Genomic DNA, 8,015 nt, shown 5'->3' with positions numbered 1-8,015 from the left:
TACCGGACTACCATGTCGCCTGTGCAAAGCGACTTAAGTAGTATACATGCCTACATATACGTTGTCTAAGTCCTTTGTCATTTACCAAACTCATTCCAATTTGTTAATGGATGGACAAAACTAACGAGAGTTACTTAACCTTCAACAAACAATAGTTACAAATAGCGACCGTGTGCGTGAGAACATCAGACTTATAAAGTAGAAGAAGTAATTTAATATTAATCACTTTTATCGGATACTAAGATCTAACGGTAGGAAGGAAAGTTGAGGAGTGATTTACGAAAATTAACCTTACAACTTTGGGATAAAAGTGCTTTATAGATATCAAGTATCTACACATACCTTCTGACAGACTGGACGTACTTAAACTTATTACTACATTATATTATAGTTATATTTTACATTTTTTTTAAGTCGAAATTGATATGAAAAGGAAATCGTGATTATAAAAAGTACCGACGTTTTTTTCCTTTACTTATATGACTCGCTCTCCACACAATAATACTATTTTATCAAAAATTAAATTCTTAACTAATAGCACACTATTTTCCTAATTGCCAAACGCCTGCCTAGCGTTCGCTCACTACAGGTAATTGCATGACAGACCAGTGATACGAACTAGAAGCCTTCAAAATCAACATATTCCGCATCATAACGTGCAATTTAATGATAATTTGCTGTGACGGAGCGAAATTAACGAGGAAATACATTTTCATTCATCAACAACGTAGAATCGCTTTATCATTCCTAAATAGCAAGCGTGCAAGAGAGACGCCACCAGGTAATGTAGAGCGCTTTCTCTCTTACATAATGGTGATAGTGGTTATACTTTAAAGCTGATAGTAGAAGTACAGGTATCTGCAATGTTTTGTCTGGCAGCACACGTTAATAACGTGTCGTGCGCCCGCAAATTTAGTGGCCTCAACCTCAGTTTGATTGGGCAATAGAAACAAAAGATACGCAATTTATTTTGAGTCCGAAAAGTCGGTCGCAACTTGAAAATATTATCGGTTTCGGGAGTTGATTTGTAAATTCATTCAATCAATCGCTGCTTTTTGAGAGTGAATGAAACCTTTGTCCATTACGACGCACACTGGCGTTTACACAATATGATAATATGATCCTGTATTCAGTATTTTAAAAAGTCATCAGTCTTCTATTCACAAAAAGTCACAAACCTTGTTTAAATTTTTGATCTTTACAACCATAAAACCAATCGTCAAAACTTTTTACATGCATAATTGACTGTAACACTCAAAATAAAAACACTTAAACCAAACACAAATATAGCGTAACTATCCCAAAACTGTACCTAATCATTATTTAAAAGCACACAGTTTAACTCCACACTTTTATGTAATCGTCTAGTTAGCAACGTCAAACACAAGTTTTCATTTTAAACCTTAGCAACTTTGAAATAAAGTTTAAAGTCTAATGTGAACATTATGCGTGCTTAACACATTACAAAATAACAGTGCTCATCTGCGCAAGTTTACCAAGCGTTTTCATTTGAAAACCGCAAGAGAGTCGCTGAAATGCCGGATTCGTTTTACTAGATTTGGCGTTCTTCCAACTTTGAAGCAGTAAATAAATTATGACGTGAAATGTACGTAGGTAACTGCAGTGAGATGTTTAGATAAGTTTTTACAGAACCGCGATTTTAGGACGAAGCGGGCTTCAGTCGACTATTACTGTTTCGGTTTTAGTCATTAAAGACTTGCAGTCTTGCCAGAGTTTAAAATATTATCCAAAATGAATAATAACATATTGCACCTTATTTTACACCTTTATTAAGGCACAAGAAATATAATATGTACAAACTTATTCCCAATTAAATTCCCAACTTGAGTCGACCTGTCTTGTGTGATTAACCCTAGAAAGATAGTCTGCGTAAAATTGACGCATGCATTCTTGAAATATTGCTCTCTCTTTCTAAATAGCGCGAATCCGTCGCTGTGCGTTTAGGACATCTCAGTCGCCGCTTGGAGCTCCCGTGAGGCGTGCTTGTCAATGCGGTAAGTGTCACTGATTTTGAACTATAACGACCGCGTGAGTCAAAATGACGCATGATTATCTTTTACGTGACTTTTAAGATTTAACTCATACGATAATTATATTGTTATTTCATGTTCTACTTACGTGATAACTTATTATATATATATTTTCTTGTTATAGATATCGTGACTAATATATAATAAAATGGGTAGTTCTTTAGACGATGAGCATATCCTCTCTGCTCTTCTGCAAAGCGATGACGAGCTTGTTGGTGAGGATTCTGACAGTGAAATATCAGATCACGTAAGTGAAGATGACGTCCAGAGCGATACAGAAGAAGCGTTTATAGATGAGGTACATGAAGTGCAGCCAACGTCAAGCGGTAGTGAAATATTAGACGAACAAAATGTTATTGAACAACCAGGTTCTTCATTGGCTTCTAACAAAATCTTGACCTTGCCACAGAGGACTATTAGAGGTAAGAATAAACATTGTTGGTCAACTTCAAAGTCCACGAGGCGTAGCCGAGTCTCTGCACTGAACATTGTCAGATCTCAAAGAGGTCCGACGCGTATGTGCCGCAATATATATGACCCACTTTTATGCTTCAAACTATTTTTTACTGATGAGATAATTTCGGAAATTGTAAAATGGACAAATGCTGAGATATCATTGAAACGTCGGGAATCTATGACAGGTGCTACATTTCGTGACACGAATGAAGATGAAATCTATGCTTTCTTTGGTATTCTGGTAATGACAGCAGTGAGAAAAGATAACCACATGTCCACAGATGACCTCTTTGATCGATCTTTGTCAATGGTGTACGTCTCTGTAATGAGTCGTGATCGTTTTGATTTTTTGATACGATGTCTTAGAATGGATGACAAAAGTATACGGCCCACACTTCGAGAAAACGATGTATTTACTCCTGTTAGAAAAATATGGGATCTCTTTATCCATCAGTGCATACAAAATTACACTCCAGGGGCTCATTTGACCATAGATGAACAGTTACTTGGTTTTAGAGGACGGTGTCCGTTTAGGATGTATATCCCAAACAAGCCAAGTAAGTATGGAATAAAAATCCTCATGATGTGTGACAGTGGTACAAAGTATATGATAAATGGAATGCCTTATTTGGGAAGAGGAACACAGACCAACGGAGTACCACTCGGTGAATACTACGTGAAGGAGTTATCAAAGCCTGTGCACGGTAGTTGTCGTAATATTACGTGTGACAATTGGTTCACCTCAATCCCTTTGGCAAAAAACTTACTACAAGAACCGTATAAGTTAACCATTGTGGGAACCGTGCGATCAAACAAACGCGAGATACCGGAAGTACTGAAAAACAGTCGCTCCAGGCCAGTGGGAACATCGATGTTTTGTTTTGACGGACCCCTTACTCTCGTCTCATATAAACCGAAGCCAGCTAAGATGGTATACTTATTATCATCTTGTGATGAGGATGCTTCTATCAACGAAAGTACCGGTAAACCGCAAATGGTTATGTATTATAATCAAACTAAAGGCGGAGTGGACACGCTAGACCAAATGTGTTCTGTGATGACCTGCAGTAGGAAGACGAATAGGTGGCCTATGGCATTATTGTACGGAATGATAAACATTGCCTGCATAAATTCTTTTATTATATACAGCCATAATGTCAGTAGCAAGGGAGAAAAGGTTCAAAGTCGCAAAAAATTTATGAGAAACCTTTACATGAGCCTGACGTCATCGTTTATGCGTAAGCGTTTAGAAGCTCCTACTTTGAAGAGATATTTGCGCGATAATATCTCTAATATTTTGCCAAATGAAGTGCCTGGTACATCAGATGACAGTACTGAAGAGCCAGTAACGAAAAAACGTACTTACTGTACTTACTGCCCCTCTAAAATAAGGCGAAAGGCAAATGCATCGTGCAAAAAATGCAAAAAAGTTATTTGTCGAGAGCATAATATTGATATGTGCCAAAGTTGTTTCTGACTGACTAATAAGTATAATTTGTTTCTATTATGTATAAGTTAAGCTAATTACTTATTTTATAATACAACATGACTGTTTTTAAAGTACAAAATAAGTTTATTTTTGTAAAAGAGAGAATGTTTAAAAGTTTTGTTACTTTATAGAAGAAATTTTGAGTTTTTGTTTTTTTTTAATAAATAAATAAACATAAATAAATAGTTTGTTGAATTTATTATTAGTATGTAAGTGTAAATATAATAAAACTTAATATCTATTCAAATTAATAAATAAACCTCGATATACAGACCGATAAAACACATGCGTCAATTTTACGCATGATTATCTTTAACGTACGTCACAATATGATTATCTTTCTAGGGTTAAAAACGGCCGGCTCTTCGTTCTCTATGCAGATCTACACTCATATAATACAGAGATATAAACTCCTACTTTTTTTGTAGCACAAGTGCAGCCAAACAGTTCTGCCGGTGGCTGAAAATGACAATTTTCATAGTAGCCAGTACTGTATTTCGAATCCAAGATGAACTGCTAATGTTACTAACAAAGTTATCGCAAGACTCTTTTTACTGACATACCTATTTTATAAGTTATATGTGAACACAGATAAGTCGCTAGAATGAGAAGGTACAAGGGACCTTCTACTTTTTCTTACTGTAGATGATACATTTGTAGAGGGGGACAGCACATTGCATTTCATAGAGCGCTACCTCACATTAACAACGGCACGTCATAATTATGTGATAGTAGACCCCAGAACTTTAAACAAAGTATTTATCGCATGACATAATTAGTCACATATCTAGGTAAAATAATTCATAAAGACCTTGTTACCACAATGTACACAATACATAATAAATTCAAGGCAATAGATGACCCTATTCTAATTCCGGGAACTCGCAATCTGTGAGCCCTTGACAAAGAGTAATCTAGGTTTCCTTTGTGATGTAATAATGTTAAGATTCAGGTAGCTACACGACTGCCTAAAAAAGTTGCACTGCATATTTATGGGCATTCTTTTTTTGCTTACGCGTTGTTTTTTTTTAAGATATCTTCCGCAGTAGGGAATTTAATCCGAGTGTCGCGGAGACATTTATAAACATACATATCACGTGCGTAAAGACGCCCAAACTCAGAACAAGCATTCGTGAGTCACACAAATGCTTACACCACGCAGGGAACAAACCCGCAAAACGACGCGCGCGGTATTTGGCGTAATGACTCTCTCTCGGCTATTAGTGCAGTCAAAAGTCTATATTTGACTTGAAAATAACACCTCTTCCCTTTTCACCTGCAGAAATGAGAAGAGATTTCAGAATTATATAGGTCAACAACCTTCATCCTTTATCAGATTAATTAGAGCCTTAATAAGATTATTTTGCCATCTCTTCACGCCCCAAAACTCACTTTTGACCATACCGTTTACATAAGCATAGAAGCACCAAAAAAAAAGTATAAAGATGTATTTATTATAGATACATGTGACTAAATGACACTGGTGATGTTTTTGACAGTCATTTTTTCTTCACTAATTAGAATTAACCGCTGCATTTCAAACGTCATTTAGTAAAAACTAGCTCCTAAATGTGATGCGGAATGCTTAAATTTAAGGAATATTGTGAAGTATACGAACTCGCGACAAGGTTCCGTATGAACAGACGGAAGAAAAACATATTTTGAAAAAGATTAGTCACCTTTTAAATTTATGACGTAGTTCCAATAGTTGCTTTACCTAGATTTTTGGTTTATTTTTTATTGTTGTAGCGATAACAGAATAACTTAATCTGTGAAACACGGTTCTTAAGATATAGTCTGGAGACAGACGCACGTACTGACAGCGAAGCCTTATGAATAGGATTTCGTTTTTACCCCTTAGATGTGGAACCCTAAGAATGACATGACAAGACATGTTGCATAAATTGCTGTAAGTACTTTCCGAGTTTTTGTTGCTCTGTGTAATCCGGATTGATTGAAATAAGTGTCATTTAGCATTAGTGAACAGCTGATATTTTTAATCTATTATAAATATATTAATGGTCACTATCACAAAGTAACTTCAAAAGACTTATTAGATAACATCAAATTACACATTTGTCTATTGATGTATCACGTAGGATTTTTTTTCTTTATCAGTATTTAAGACTCACATATTTATCCTCTGCGGTCACTTACAATATTTATTATAATGTAAGAGAAAACAAAAACATGTTTTTAGACAACACATTTTCTGATAACGAACTTGTTTATCTAAATCACCTAACAAAATCACATCAATCTACGCATTTTATTATGATGATTACTTTTACGTTTGTAGTTATTTGCATAAAAAAATTCATCGAGGTAATTATTTATTAGTCAGCAAAATAATATTTTGGTCCACAATGGTCTTACCACGCCTTAAAGAAATATTAGATTGGTTGTGGAAGCGAGACATAGCTCATTGCGCGAATATTTAAACTCGTAAGCACTTCAAGTCATAGCGGTAAGCACTCTGTATACATCACAGGAAAATAGAGAAGAGAAGCTTTGAATCAAACTGACACTAAGGACGAAACTTTGAGTTAAACTCCTTATTTCCTATTCGCATTTTGCTTCTGCTCTATAATCTAAACGTTCACGTCAACCGTCAAATGACAACCTTAAAAAATGTACTGTTTAAATGACATAGAAAAGTTACTGATAATATTACAGAAAGAACTATGGTACCTAATGATTACATTTAAAACTATATTAGACTCACCATATACTCATAAAATTGTATTACTTTAGATTAGTTTAGATTTAAAAATTTCCCAACTTTTTCAAACTGGCAGCATTGCAATTTTTATTTGACATCTTCGCCTCTATAACTAGCGGTCGCCCGCGTGGAATATCTCAAAAAGCATAATCGAGTTTTTTTTTTGAAAAATATAAAACCCTACGTTATTTTTAAGCCCTCAAAGAACAAAAGTGCATAGTTTGATATCGATCTGTAACACACCTTTAACTCCTGCTCACTTTGACATCTCTTAGCATGTTCGAGCGTACTTAGACTACTTAGTCCATAAATAGGCGCCACCATTAATCAGTAATTGTTAAATAACAATAAGCCGTACTATTATTAACTTATGCGATCGATTACCTCCTAACATAATAACGTTCCTATTTACATGGAAGACGCAGAGACAATGATAATTGTTGATGCACCAGATAATTACAATGTTATCATCTATGACTCTGTAAATCAGAGGGTTCATTGTCAAGTCACAGATATTGTAAAGCTATAAATATGTTTTCGGTTTCAATGGAATTCATAATATCATTTTCCGCATTACGTAACACACGTTAAGATGTGATTTTTTAAGTGCAAACTTTAAAATACGAAGTCCCGATTCAAAATAAATTATTCAATAACCAATAATAAAAATATGTGTAGGTCATTTTTAAAACTTTATGTACCGTCAAAAAATATTCGATATGTAACCTTATTTCATATTTTGACCTACTTTAATAATATATTAAAAAAAAGAAAAAAAAACGTACTTCGTCTTGTGTAATCGTTGTTTTATAGACAACACACTATTCAAATTTACGTAAAAAATTGAACAGAATCCCGGACTTGTATATATAAAACAAATGTTAATATCAGATTTTTATTTGAGTCTAAAAACTTGATTTATTGCATTCAGTTTTTATTGCAAATGATGATGATTACCGTAAAAAACTCTTTTAAAAATCACTACTGATGCACAATAAAAAAGATTTTGTGTTTAATTGTGACGAGAGACACGGACACGTGTCAAACTTCACATCACGTGTAATGACACTAATGACATAGATAAGCGAGTTGTAAATTTACATAAAAATAAGTGATAATCTGTACCAATATTATAAAGCTGAAGAGTTTATTTGTCCAATATGGAAAATTATTTTGTGTTAGATAGATAGTCCATTTGTCGAGAAATGTCATACAATCACTGAGCGCGATGTGTCGCGGGTTCAATCCATGCGTCCGGACAAGCGTTTGTATGAAGAAACAAATACTTGCCCTATGT

Source organism: Trichoplusia ni, chromosome 14, assembly GCF_003590095.1.
Source record: "Trichoplusia ni isolate ovarian cell line Hi5 chromosome 14, tn1, whole genome shotgun sequence".
Taxonomy (NCBI): domain Eukaryota; kingdom Metazoa; phylum Arthropoda; class Insecta; order Lepidoptera; family Noctuidae; genus Trichoplusia; species Trichoplusia ni.
Note: the sequence above shows the minus strand (reverse complement) of the source record.